Genomic DNA, 14,216 nt, shown 5'->3' with positions numbered 1-14,216 from the left:
TGTTACATTGCACACGCCAGTTTCGCATCATAAGGGCTAATTATTGTGTAACAAGCATATCATTCAAAATCATTCTAATAAAATATATTTTTTATATTACATAGTGAAAGTACATCCTCATTTCTGTTCTGCTACTAACACAAAAATCAGCAGGCCAAGTTATTTTTGACAACTGCAAATAAAATGAAGAATCTTTTTGTTATTACACAAGGTCAAAGGGGTTTACACACACACACACACAAACACACACACACACACACACACACACACACACTGTGTGTGTGTGTGTGTGTGTGTACACTGTACATCCACACAATGTTCATAACTTAATAACCTGCATCACTGCATTCACTTCACAGCATTTCTAAATTTCTGCATACATACAATGAAGGGTACCTTGTGTGTCTGTATGTTGCTGGGCAGGCAGTTGCTGCCTGGTATGCAAATGTGCATTTTGAAACAACTGGATGGTGAATTTTGTCATGCATTCATACCTGTGTCGCCCTCATTTAAGTTCATTTTACCTTTTTGCACTTTCCCGCTTCTTGGTTTCTGGTTATCCTCCAGCCCCACTCACCATTGTTTCCTCTGTGTTGTTCCTTCTATTCTCCACGTGTTTTTTCTTTAATGCAGGTTTGATAATCAATAACCAGCGCTGGTTCTTCTGTTTCTCTCAGTTCTGCACCTTCTGTGGTGGGATGAGCTTGCTGAGTCTTGACTTCTTCAACGTCTGGAACACTTCTTTGGGCTGCCATCGTCTTGATCCGCAGTCTTTTTTTTTTTTCTTTTTTTTTTAACAATATCTTTATTAATATTTTCAAATTAGTTCCAACAACAGAGACACAGGTATGTTCTCATCCAGCAAGAGAAATATCAAAAGACAGAAAAATTATTGTCCAACATTGAAATCGGACTTTCTCTTATATGTCACACATTTGGAAAACAACTAAATGCAAAGAACAATAACAGTTTCAAAACAAAACAACAGCAAAATAACAAAAATAAGTAAATAAGGTAAAAATGCGTTAATAAAGTTTCTCTGCTTTTCCAAAACGGTTCCCCTATTGTTACATCATTACATCATTGTCAAAGTCAAGGACATAATTTACAAAGAAAAGAGTAACCAAGGATCAAAAGGAGTTAGTTCAGGCGTCTGCAGAGGACCACGTACATTTAAATCTCATCTGCCACATCCATCACACTACTTACATCCACATTCTCCACATGTTGTGTAAAAGGACCCCAGATTTTTTCAAAGAGCGATCCAGATGTGAGGTTATGGACAGTTCTTTAATCCAGTTAATCAATTTTGGTTTACTGGTCTTTTTCCACGAGAGTGATACAACTCTTTTTGCAAGCAATAAACAAAGATCCAAGACAACAATAATTCTGGTAGGAGTACAATGTTTATCAGGATGTAAACCTAAAATGAAAACCTTGGGGTCAAGTGTAAAGAGTACATCCAATATATTCTCCAGCGCTTGTTTAACCTCCCCCCAAAACTGCTGAACCGCAAGTCCAGGATAGCACTATTACACTTGTTCCTGCAGTCTTTATGCCACCTATAAGGTCTTGAATTATGGGCCGTCTATACTGCCTGCAGGGCCTTCTAAAGGTCCTATAGGACCACTAATGGGCCTACAAAGCCCTCTGAATTCATCATTTATCTGTCCTTTTCTGACAATACGAAACATGACTGACATTGAAATCACCCCGACGCCTGTCATTTCTTCATGTTCACTTTAAAGGAACGATCTGCTGAAATCTGTATTCTTTGTAGTCAAAAAAACAAAAACAAAGAACATTTATCTGGAGACTGAATACAACTTGTTAAAGCAATGCAAATGTACAAGAGTTAAATGAAAATGAATACATTTCATGTGGTCAAAGCTCCCACAACTAACGCCTCATGTTGTCTGGCTGTCTGTAGCGAGGACCCCCCACAGAGACAGAATCACCACAGGCCACAGTAAGGTTGGAGCCCCATGCAGCAGCAGGCCTGTGGTGCCGCGGCAGGGCTTTATGCGGTCTGAAAGGAAAGTGAGAGAGAGATTAGGCTCAGTATCACCCAGCTGTGCCACCTCTTTTCTCTGCTGTGTTGACATGTACCCAAACAGCGGTGCTACTGATGCAGAACACTGTACTCGCAGATTTCTCCAGACAACAACGGAAAGTCCAGCATATAGAACATAACATCATATCGGACTTTAGTGAAGTCAACCAATCGTTTGTCATTACCTTCAAGTCGATATGTTTTATTCATTTCAAGCTTCTTTAATAGTATCACGTGTGCATACCATGATGAGAGGAATTCAGTCCCCATCCCTGTCCACTTTGAATCAAATCAGTGGGAGCAGCCTGCCTGGCATGTTGCCTGTGTACTTATACAAAGTGTACTGAACAGCAGCCATTGCTCTTAGAAATGATCAGATGAAGAACTTACTCTTCAAAGCTTATGGTTTGCTCGGGTTCAATAAACATAACCTTGTTGGTTTTTCATTTGCATAAGTCTGAAGATGATTTTGAATTAAATATTCAAGTTAAGCTCTGTTCATTTGCAGTTTAAAGGCAGCAGGGAAAGTACCCTTTTTAAACTGAGCCTTCATAAAATCTTTTCCAGTGCAGGAAAAGATTTTATTATTATTATTATTGCAGATTATATATACAGTAAATTGCAAAATATGTAGTTACTTTAAGTTGTGGAGCACTGACAAAGGACTATTTAGACCCTTAGGAGAGTGATCATACCAACAATTTTCTTTGGTCCACTGTGGAAAAAAACTTGAACTGTGATAGGTTTTACAAAATGCAATCAAATTTTTCATTTTTTTTTTTTTTGTTCAATTGTTGGGGTGTATGTCATCCCTAATCTAGGAGGGCCTCAGCTGATTCATGTACGTCCACTTTGGAATCACATTCCAGAAGAGCTTGACTTAACCAAGTGAATTTATAAGCAACAGGCCACATAACAGTAATCAGAAGTTGTAAGAGTAGTTGTAGTGCACTGTGTCAGTTTTAATGCAGTATTTTTAAGGGTGCTATACCTGAAATTGTATTTAGAAAAGGAAAGTACTACTAACGTTTTCCATTTTGTATACTGTAGTCTATGGTGATTTGCTTCTCTTCCCTCCTGTTTTGCCGAGTCAGTGTGCAGTTGTAGTTCGTGGATTTATTGCCGTACAGCTGAGGGTGATCTGGAAGGAAAATCCTGCACATCTGGTTGGATCCTTTAGCCAGCAGCAACCCGTGTGATGTCATAAATTCACAGCTGAAGGGTGGAGATTTTGAACAGTTTGCATAGTAGCAGTCCAACCTTCAATGGATTAAAATGTTACAGTTAATTAGTCATACTTCATTTCGTGTCAAAACCCATGGAAAACATGTACCAAATAAGTGCAATGAATGTGAGAACTTATGTTCTTGTGTTGTGTCGTTGATGAGTAACTGGATGCTTGAACCTGAGGCTGTTGTTCTTGGTGATGCAAGCAGTGAAAATGCCAAAATCCCCTTGTTTTTTGGCAGAAGCTGAACCTGCAATCAGATGGCAGGTTATTGTATAAGCCGTGTCATACTGTATTTAGCATTTCAAGATGCTGCTTTCAGTTCTTTTTAGCACTTAAAATTCAAATTAAACCACTTCCTAAATATCTCAACAAGTCATGAGGTCCACAACTAGCATTTTACAGTTTTCATGCTAAAAACTCAGGTGGTCAGTATTACTTCTAGACTTCATTCAAGTCATAAATTATGGAAAGAGTAGCCGCATGGTCACTTCAAAAGTTTAAAATTTAAGGGAATTTTCACTTTCTTTCCAATTGTTAGATAAGTAGGCTGATACCACTCTCATGTCTGTGTGTTAATTATGGAGCTTGAGCCAGGAGGTCAAAAATAGACTCAGCGTTTATTCTCAGTGAGGCAGAATGTAGATACGCTTTCAGGACATTGGAGCGAATTGCAGCGATCATCTACATCAGGCATCTCCAAACTATTCCACAAAGGGCCGAGTGGCTGAAGGTTTTCTTTCCAACCAAGTAGCAGCACACCAGACTGCAGCCACACGGCCCTTTGCGGAATAGTTTGGAGATGCCTGATCTACATCATACATCTCACGGACGGAATGCGCGACATATCAGAGGCAGTGACTCCCTGAAGGCTTAACATCAGAGAGAGGTGTAAGGCAACCTGTGGAGACGCTGCACAGAAATACTAAACAGATGGACAAACTGCTGACCCACCTACTGATTTAGCATTGCACCTCTATAACACTGTCAGACTCAGTTAAATATAAGAACTAGAGATTCTGTTAAGGATTAGCGTGTTGTTATGCTCATTGAGGCAAATGTAGCCACAAGCCTCAAGCAGAGATGAGTAGTGGGCTACAGACTTGTCGAGATGGTTTTCATTCAAAGACTTGTAGTCTTCAGCCCCCACCGACACTGACTCAAATCACATCACTTGAGGATATTTATCAGAATTTCCACAGCTCCCTCTGGAGCCACAAATGCTTAATACAGCTAGCTTCACATATGCAGCGGTCCTCCCCAACACATGTTGATGTGTAGCACTGTCGTTAAAAAGTTTCTTCCAGTTAAGGATGCTTGCCAAAGTCAAGCCATATCTTCCTCATGGTGACTTTGAGAGAGTCATTCACGCTCTGATCACGACCAGGCTGCACTACTGTAATTCTCTGTATGTTGGCCTCGATCAGTCGTCTCTCCGCCGGCTGCAGTTGGTCCAAAATGGTGCTGCTCGGCTTTTAACTGGGACCAGAAAGCGGGAGCATATAACCCCAGTCTTGGCATCGCTACACTGGCTTCCTGTTCATTTTACAATAGTTTTTAAGGTTTTATTTCTTGTTTTTAAAGTTTTACAAGGGTTGGCCCCCCATTATTTAGCAGACCTTATTCAGGTCCACAAACCTATTAAAGAACTGAGGTCATCCAGTCAAGTGGTCCTGGAGGTCCCCAGATCCAGACTCAGGACTAAAGGTGACCGAGCCTTTTCAGTGGCAGCCTCCAAACTCTGGAACAGCCTGCCGCTGGACATAAGGGCTGCTCGGACTACGGAATCTTTTAAGTCCTGGCTGAAGACCCATCTGTACTCAGAGGCTTTCAGTTCGGTTGGGTTCGGTTTTTCTTGTTCTTTTGTTTTTTTTTTTTTTCATTGTATGTTCATGTATGTTCTTCTTGCAGTGCTTAGAAGTCTGTAAAGCCCTTTGGTCAACTTTGGTTGTTAAAATCAGTTGAGATCCATCTTAAGCTGCACTCACTGGCTCCCAGCTTTGCTCAGTATTTTAGGCACAAACATGAGTGATATTATCTGTTATTATTTATATGGCGACATGAATTCTTATTTACCTCTAAATCAATAAAAATACACAGAATTCCTGAAACGCGAAATAACTCCTCTAAATGATGTAACATCACAAAGCAGAGCTCCTTCAGAGGTGGATGACATCATGTTGAGCAAAATCAATCAATGACAGAGCAATAATGAAAGAAAAAAACACAAGAAAAACAAAAAGAACTCCACAAACAGTGTAAGCAAAGAGGGTGAAAGAGGGCCATGGGCTAACAGTGACGTACTCTAACCTGATTAGACCTGATTAGGGCTGTTTGTACTGATTAATGAGCCTGTTACAGAGGCAGCAGTGACCACTAACATGTTGTCAGTGTCTTCCTGAATCTAAAAGCCAGAAACTCAACTGCCCACATCAGCTCATATCCTCCATTACCATCATGCATCATGTATGGTGGTACGTCCATAGATTTATTATTAGTATTTTACTGTTATATATTAATTTTGAAATGAATAATTAATTGTTATTAGTTAATATTTGAAACAGACTTACCTATGAAGAAGAGGAGAAGAGACAAAGAGACGGACATTTTCCTGATTCGACTGACACAGAAACAAAACGCGCGAGAGAAAAGACAACAGGTTAACACGTTGAAAGAACACTTTATGACCAAATACGGGAAGTCCTCTCATCATGACAACAGCAACATGTATCTTTATGGAGTAAAGCGCTGATGAGTCCCCATGTTTAATAGCAGAACTGATCTTGCTCCGTGCAGCAGCAGCAGCAGTGCATAAACAGCTTCATAAGCTTTTAAAAACTATTAAACAACTAAATGACAGCAAGCATTTGACTTTTATTTCACTTTCAGGGGAAAGGTAACCCATTGCTAACCTTAGATGTAACGTGTGAATAAACTTAAACACTTTGCTAAAACAAAATTTATGTGCCAAATGTAAATTTATTTCAATGTCTTACCGCTGTTCCCCTTTGCTGCTCTTCACTCTTCCGTGTCTTGCAGCAGTTGATGGCAGAGATCGTACAATGAGTGTACTGGGCTGGGCAGGGCATGATGAGGAAAACAGCTGGAGTGGAGTTGGGTGGGAGGGCTGGCTGGAAGACAGCCTTAAAGTGCTGCTCTATAGTGCAGTACAGATTGTTGCTGTCTGAGTTCTGTGAGTGACTGCTGATGTAAAAATTGCACAAGTTTCTTATGTTTGCACTGTTGCTTTGCGCAATTTGAACAAGACACCTCTGCAAAAGTGTCTGCAGAGTACAGTAGACGTGCAGAGTGGCCAGCTGTGTCCCAATTCAGCGGCTGCATCCTTCGGACGGTGAATTTGAAGGCCGATTACGTCATAACGCTGCGCGAAGGCTGTCCTAATTCGTCCAAATTCGAAGGATCCTCCAAATGCAGCTGACAAATGCGTCCTCCTTTTCCCTGTATTCGGAGGATGCATTGCTACTATCCTTCACGGCCTCCCATATCCCAAGATGCTTTGGGCACCGATTGTTTTTTTTTTTTAATAATGGCGACCTGTTGATATGAGGAGCTCAGTTAACTGTTAGCCTTATTAAAACCCTTCACTTACAAATGTTACAAGCTCGCGTGTCAACTAATATCTTATTGTAACTGTGAAGATATTCACATCAGGTGAATATGTAAGTTGTATAATAGGCTACATTTCGCTCCTCTTACATGCGATAGGAGCTGTACGGGCGCATCTCTGCACCCCGTACGTGTGTTTTTCCCGGGTTAGGAGAGAAGAAGTTATGACGTTGTGACGCAATCAGGAAATGCTCCGCAGGCTAGACCGTTCCATTTACCGATAGTTGATGCGGCCGACGGAGGAGCCTTCGGAGGGCCCATCCACCGGACACCGCGTAGGCTGGGTCCTCCGAAGGATAGTGTCATTCTGGAACAAATGATACACAGATTAAAACAAAGTTCCACTGTGATGGGATTAAGTGTTTGTTAAGACACAGAGAAAACAAAACAAGTCATATCTACATCAACTAAAATAAACTCTAATGTGATGTCCTCAGTGTTGCTTGAAACATGAGATTCTCCTGGATACCCATGAGACTTGCCTGCTGTTGCTATGGAGAAGAAGCCAGTCAGAGTCACAAATCAGAGTAGCAGCAAATTCAAAACCCTTCGTTTTTATGTTAACTAAACAAGGCGCCATAGTTGCTGAAGTCACCTCATATTTACCCAGAAATTAAAAGTGATTTAAGACACAGATTCTCTGTCAGTTTTCTCAACACTGTTAAGTTTAGCTCCTGCCCACAATTGGCAACACATAAGACACAGTTTTCTGTTCTGTGATTGGATGTTCGTTGCCAAAATGCACCATGCATGTCATTGTTAACGTTCCCCAAAAAATTCTGTATATGAACTTTTCCTTTATACCTAAGTCCCCTTTGTAATACAAACGTAAATCATTTTGACTGATGATTCAATCTGATGACTTTTGTGCTGATTCAAGCCATAAAAGTGTGTGTGTGTGTGTGTGTGTGTGTGTGTGTGTGTGTGTGTGTGGTTATGTATTCCTCATGTTGTTGGGACATAAATCTGTTTACACCATCAAATTGTGGGGCCTCGCCTTCCTTATGGGGACAAAACACAAATTCCCGTAATGTAACTCCTGTCACTCATTCTTTCAAGCACCTTGCTTTGAAACTCTCCGGTCCCACACCCTTGGTCACTCCCATCATCTACCACACCCCCCAGCCAAACCCCTCCTTGCCATCTCACCTTCCGTTCCATATTGATAACACTGATTGTAAATCGGCCATAGAATTACTGGCACTGCCACATTACATCAACTTCATGGAACATATCAACTTCTCCGCAGCTGTGGTCACATCCTGGATTTGGTCTGCTCCACTGCTCTTGAAGTACATCACCTCTCCTGCCTCAACCTCAATATCAGTGAGCATCAGGCGCTATGGCTATTGAAATCACTATCCCCATCACAAAAGTTTAAAGTAAAATATTCTTCAGAAATCTCAAATCTATCTTCCCCTCAGCTCTTTCAACCTTCTTTACCAGTAAAATGTCCGCCTCCCCTCCCTCACTGTCTGAAAATCCCTCTGGACTTGTCAATTACTATGATGACATACTCTCTTCCTGCCTTCATCAGCTGTCTCCAATTACAAGCACAACATACTCATTCATACACTCAGATCCCTAGTATGCTTCTGAACTCCAGATTTCTTCTCTCCAGCACTCAGGACCAAACACCAGACTTGGGGTGACAGAGCTTTCTCCATAGTGCCCCCCCCCCCCCCCCCCCCCCCCCCCCCCCTTGCTCTGGAATTCCCTCTCCAAGGGAAACAAAACAAATTCTCATGTTTGAGATGCTGTTCAGAACAGTCGTTGATGGTTTTACCTGACAAAGGATGTGATAAGAATCAGTTATTGATAATCAGTATTGGTTATTCCTATCTCCAAGGATAAAAGGTGGAACAAATGTACTCTTCCAAAGTTTCAGATAAACACTAGAAAAGAACCTTTTATATAAACAACTATTGCTCCCAGGTTACAAAAAAATGTGTATTTTGAAAAACAGAAGAAAAGTCCATTAACAAAAGCCTAGAATGGGTTTTGGCCTCAGCAAGTATTGTACAGTATTAGAGACTAAGAGCTTCATGTCCCCTGTGCCATCATCTCCCTGATGGGCAAATACAGTAAATGCAGACTGATACTAACACACCACAGCAGTAGTGAAGTGCTTTGGTGTGGGGAGGGCAGAAGTGAGAGGAACAGCCATTGCCTGTTGCTGCTGTTAGCTATGATTATGCTCATAAAACCTGTGATGTGTGCAGGCTATGAACATTTCCTCTTCATCCCCTTATTATTCCCTCTGCTGTTTCTGATGTGTCTACCAGCCTGCCACTCTACATGCTGTCAGAAAACTGAGCTCTTTAATATTCTGTCTCAAATTACACTATCTAAATAACAATCAACACTCAGGCTCATGCAAATTGCATAGTTTTTTTTTTTTTTTTTCCATCTTGTACCTCGAAATTAAGTGTGTTAGTGCATTAGGACTAATGGATATGGGTTAGATTGTGTTTTCACTTCCTGCACCTCTCTCCCCAAAGAGAAATAAGAAAACAGCCACGCCTCGAGGAGTGAAAACCGATGCTCGAGAAAAATCTTCAAATACTGTGCCTGCTAATACAAACAACCAAACCAAAAAACAAGCCATAAACAATGGTGGGCAGAAATACAGCAACCTGGAGAGACTGTATCTGGAGACATATTTGATAGTCATTCACCAGTCCTATGGATAAATATTACTAAAGCAATGCTAGAATTCTGCCATCATGTCTCCATCAATGCCACTTACTATAAAAAAAAACAAAAACAAAACTTACTCACTGAGGTATGACAATGATTTTGCTTCCGGAGCCTCTTTATCAGACTGACTACGCTTTAGTCTTGAGCCTTGCAGGTTTAACATGTAGCAGCTTCCAGACAAGATCAATTTCAATTGTGAAACGGAGCCATGGCCAAACATGGAGAGGGAAGGGAGCAGGAGGAGCGCATCTCTCCATGACAAATTGGATTCCCTCATGCATAATTCCTCTGTTCAATTGGCTTTTGCTTGTACCTCTTAAAAGAATCAGTGAGTGATCAGTGATGGCTGGCTTGTCAAATCTGATTCTACCAATGATCTGTGATCCGTTAGACATCCAGGTCTAAAAATGCTTCCTTAATAAAATTGGCAAAGATATTGTGACTTAAGTTGTCTTTGTTTTCGATGTTGGAGTTGACTTTCATTTGATAGGTTGTTTGCAGATGATGTTACGTCACTCTTTCGTTGCGGCGCGAACTGCAGATGGAGGACCAGAAGTGATTTTCTGCATAGGAAGCAGTATAACACACACTCAAAAGGCCTATGTTCTGCGTCATTTACGGTTGCTCAGATTGATAAAACCAAGAAACTAAAAGGAGTTTTTAATTGGGTAACAAATGTTGTTCCTAAGGGTGAAAAATGCAAGAAATTGACAAAAAACACTTGAAAAAAATGACTTAACTGTCTGCAGTTGGGAGGAGCCGACTAATGGTGGAAATAGTGTAACATTGTTAGGTGTACGAACACCCTGAGACCAGAGGAAGGCGAACTCAAAGTGAAGGCTACAGGGATCACACAGGGCACAGGCAGGCAGAAACAAAAAGGGTTTATTAACTAAGGGTGTCCACAAAAACGGGAAAACAAAAGGCGAGAGCACAAAAACCACTCTGTACAGTTCGACTAAGGGTGTCCACAAAAACGGGAGCAACACAAAGCGAGAGCAAAAACACGCTCTGAAGAATCTGAGCTCCAACTCCTCTCACAACCGAGGCTGGGCTGAGGGCTATCCACAGGGCGAGACGCTCCTAAAACAAAAAGCAAAGCACAGGTCAGCGGACCGAGAAAGACACAGGGGATCAGAAGACTGGCAGAGGAACACACAATACCACGGAGGTAAGCAGACGATCTGACGACCACTGGAGAGAAGAGCCGGGGTTAAATGCATCCGTTGATTGGAAGGTGATGAGATGCAGGTGTGTGAGAGGAGGCGGGGAGGAGGGGCTGCCGAAACAGGTGCAGCCACTTAACACGGACCTGGACAGACAAGGGAGGACAGACAAGACCACAAGGGGGCAAGGAAACAGGGAAAACACAGGGGAAAAAAAAAGGGAAGACAGAGCCCTGCCTGACAAACATTAGCTATTGCTTTAAATCTATTGCGATAGATTTAGATTTTAGATTTAGAAAAAGGTTATGTGATCTTTTAACTGTGCTCCATATCAGTCCTGTGATTCTGAATCACCAAAAGTTATTGTGTTTTCATGTCACACTGCGTGTTTTCATCTCGACTGATAACATTAACAATGTGGAGAGTTATCTGTTCAATAAGGGGAAACAAATAATCAATTAAACACAGACAAAACAGAGGGAGGTAGTGGCAGGAAGGGAGTCATAGTCCAAATAAAACATCTTAGATCGGAGTGAAACTAAAATGAAAATGTTCTGAAGCAAAAGAGATTAAAAGATGAAAAATCTGATGTAAATACGGTTGTTCAGCACCACAGACAGCTCCTCACACCAGACAAAGAAAAACAGCAAGTCGGCACAGCTGTGAAGCAGGAGCCAGAGAGTGTTTGGCTTCAGTGTGACTGACTCATTATCACATTTTTTGCCAGTTAATTAAGTGTTGATTGACTAATTGATCAATCAACTTATTGCTTCAGCTCTACTTCTTGGGGTGGAAACCTTATCCTGGTCAAACTGAAGGGACTTACGACCACACACACACACACACACACACACACACACACACACACACACACACTTGCTTATCGTCTTTTTGTTTAAAGAGCCTCAGGTCAGAACATGGTGACTTTAATCAGACATTTGGTGTATAAGACGCCAGAAAGCAGCCAAAACACAAACTGATAAATACATCAGTTCAATAATATACATTTCAATCAGTGACAATGATGCAGTACATGATGAAAGAACACACAAAGCAGTGTAACAACTCTCACTGCAAACATAAGCAGTCTATCAAGCCAGACAATCTCACAGCGTCGCATGGTCTCTGCTTGTCTGTGTGGGTGTCGTCCCACCTGCACATTTGTGAAGGCTCCATTAATGCTTAACCATGATTATGGGTTTTAGAGCATCATATGCTGCCAAGCAGAAGGCGTCTTTTTCAGAAAAGGCCTTGTTTACTTCAGCAGCATTATGCAACACCACATTCTCCAACAGCATGGCTCCATCGTGGAGGAGTCCTGGTGCTCAGCTGGCCTGCCTGCAGTCCTGACCTGTCACCGACTGCAAATGTTTGCTGCATCATGAAATGTAAATATACGACGATGAAGAGACCAATCTGCATGTTGTCATGCATGTTGAGTGCTGCCATGCCAGAGGTTTATATTGTTTTTTATTAACTTTACCAAACTGTAAAATTAGTGCAGACATCAGTGTAATATATTTGGTTGGATGTAATATAATCTTAGAAAAGTCTGTTTTCTTAAGGGCATCCTTTTTACTTCAGCGTGAGAAGAGGACTGGCTACTTGTTAATCTTTGTAGCTGAAGTCGTACATGATGCAAGGATGAAAAAATTCCACTTTCAAAATGACAGCAGTTAATTAATAGAAGAGGTGATTTAAACACGACGCTGTCCCGATGTTTCTAAAACATGTTGCGGGCATCAAATTCTAAATGAGGATGTCACTTTCAATGACAGTGAAGGTTCAACATTGTTGTCTTTGTGCTGTTTTCAATCAAATATGAGGTTTCAGTGTTTTACAAATCATCACATTCTGTTTCTATTTACATTTTACAGCTTTTTTGGAAACAGGGTTGTGCTATAATTTAACAAAACTTAGATCTGATTAAAGATAACTGTGTAACCATACAAAATGTTCACGTTTGTGAGCCCATGCAATCGGAATCTCTCAGAACTGGTGTTTTGTTGGACACATTTTTTTTCTCCTACTGCTGCAGTACAATAATTTCAGGAAACCTCTATTCTGTTTTTTGTGCGAGTTGTGATTTCTCTGAATCTCTAAAATGGAGGTGGTGAGTGTATTTATGTGTAGTAATATGCCAAGTTGAAATAAAAAAAATATATAGAAACAAATGAATAATTGCTAAACATACACTACCTGCCAAGTTAAGCATGTTATAACAATTTATTTTGACAATAGCTTCTTACCTACAGAAGAAAATAGGCTTAAAAAGTATGCCTCTGGTTGTTTGCTGGCATATAATATGTGTTCCATCAGACATGTGCACATGGTACCCAAGACTGGAAGCCTCCACAGCAAACATCGCCCACCCTCCACAATTACACCCACAGCTACCTCCACATACGGGCTTCCAACAGGTTTAAGTCTGACCCAGAGGCTCCACGCATGCGCACCTTTTCAGCTTGAAAAACATGGAGAATCTTTTAGAGGTAATTTATTGGCATAAAAGTGACAGAAAGTGATTGCATACAATGCTTCTATTTTATAGTCATTAAAATTCAAATAGTTGCGGATTACATCTATGCAGGTTTGTGATTGCACCGATTTTACACAGTAAGCACATTTCTTACTGTGTTGCAACCCAATATTTGAAGGCTTTATCACTTCACAAGGTTTACTCACTGAAAAAAGTCTACTTTGGCTTGAGCCATCAGGTTAAGAGTTGTTTGCATGTTTAAATCAAACATCCCACGCTGGGTAAAGTGCAGTGTTGCAGAACCTGACTGTTAAACTGATGCGTACAACTGATTTACTCAAAGGGTTGACTGTAAGCTAATATCCTCCCTTTGTCATCATGGAAGGAATGTGTAGAACAAAATGCTTAAAAATTGTACAATATCCCAGAATGAAATCTAAAGTACAACAATGTGAATACCTTCACAGTATAATTAAATGGTGCGAGAATAAATACACTTATTTAAAGTAATAAAGCAGTAAGAAATAAAATAATCTTCCATTTTTTGGAGACAGTATCACAGAAATGTTACAGCTCCTCTCACTGTGTGTCAAACCACCTGTAGTAGCAAATGTATTGGTGAATGCAATGGTACTGTACAAAGCAGCTAAAAAAACACATAATTTATATTAGAACTAACTTGAAATTGTTTCGATTTTGTTGTTTTGTTTGTTTTTATAATTTAGTTTAATTTTTAGGGTTTGAATGAAACTTTTTGAACTTTGTCTGATTAAACTGTCAAAAAAGGCTCTTTTAATTACAGTCAGCTTTAAACACTACATTAAATAACTTGAAATCTATAAATGATTGACTTACCTGGAAAACAAATAGAGGGGGTGCATATTGTGTGTGTGAGGCGGGGGTGGATTTCTGTAACAGGGTCTATTTAACAGACGCTGAGTCTGAGCCTTGTTTGAGTCAGTC

The 14,216-nt window shown here is 40.6% G+C and overlaps 1 long non-coding RNA gene across 1 annotated transcript; it reads right to left on the bottom strand.

Moving 5' to 3' along the window:
* Positions 1–3,213: 3,213 nt before the first annotated feature.
* LOC143322856 (uncharacterized) lies at positions 3,214–5,902 on the bottom strand. The gene is made up of 3 exons (XR_013077357.1): positions 5,852–5,902; positions 3,459–3,531; positions 3,214–3,313 (listed from the first exon to the last, which is right to left on the bottom strand). It is a non-coding gene; the product is annotated as an uncharacterized LOC143322856 (long non-coding RNA).
* Positions 5,903–14,216: the final 8,314 nt, after the last annotated feature.

The sequence above is a fragment of the Chaetodon auriga genome, chromosome 7 (assembly GCF_051107435.1).
Source record: "Chaetodon auriga isolate fChaAug3 chromosome 7, fChaAug3.hap1, whole genome shotgun sequence".
Lineage (NCBI taxonomy): Eukaryota > Metazoa > Chordata > Actinopteri > Chaetodontiformes > Chaetodontidae > Chaetodon > Chaetodon auriga.
Note: the sequence above shows the minus strand (reverse complement) of the source record. Positions and strands in the feature narration are given on the sequence as shown.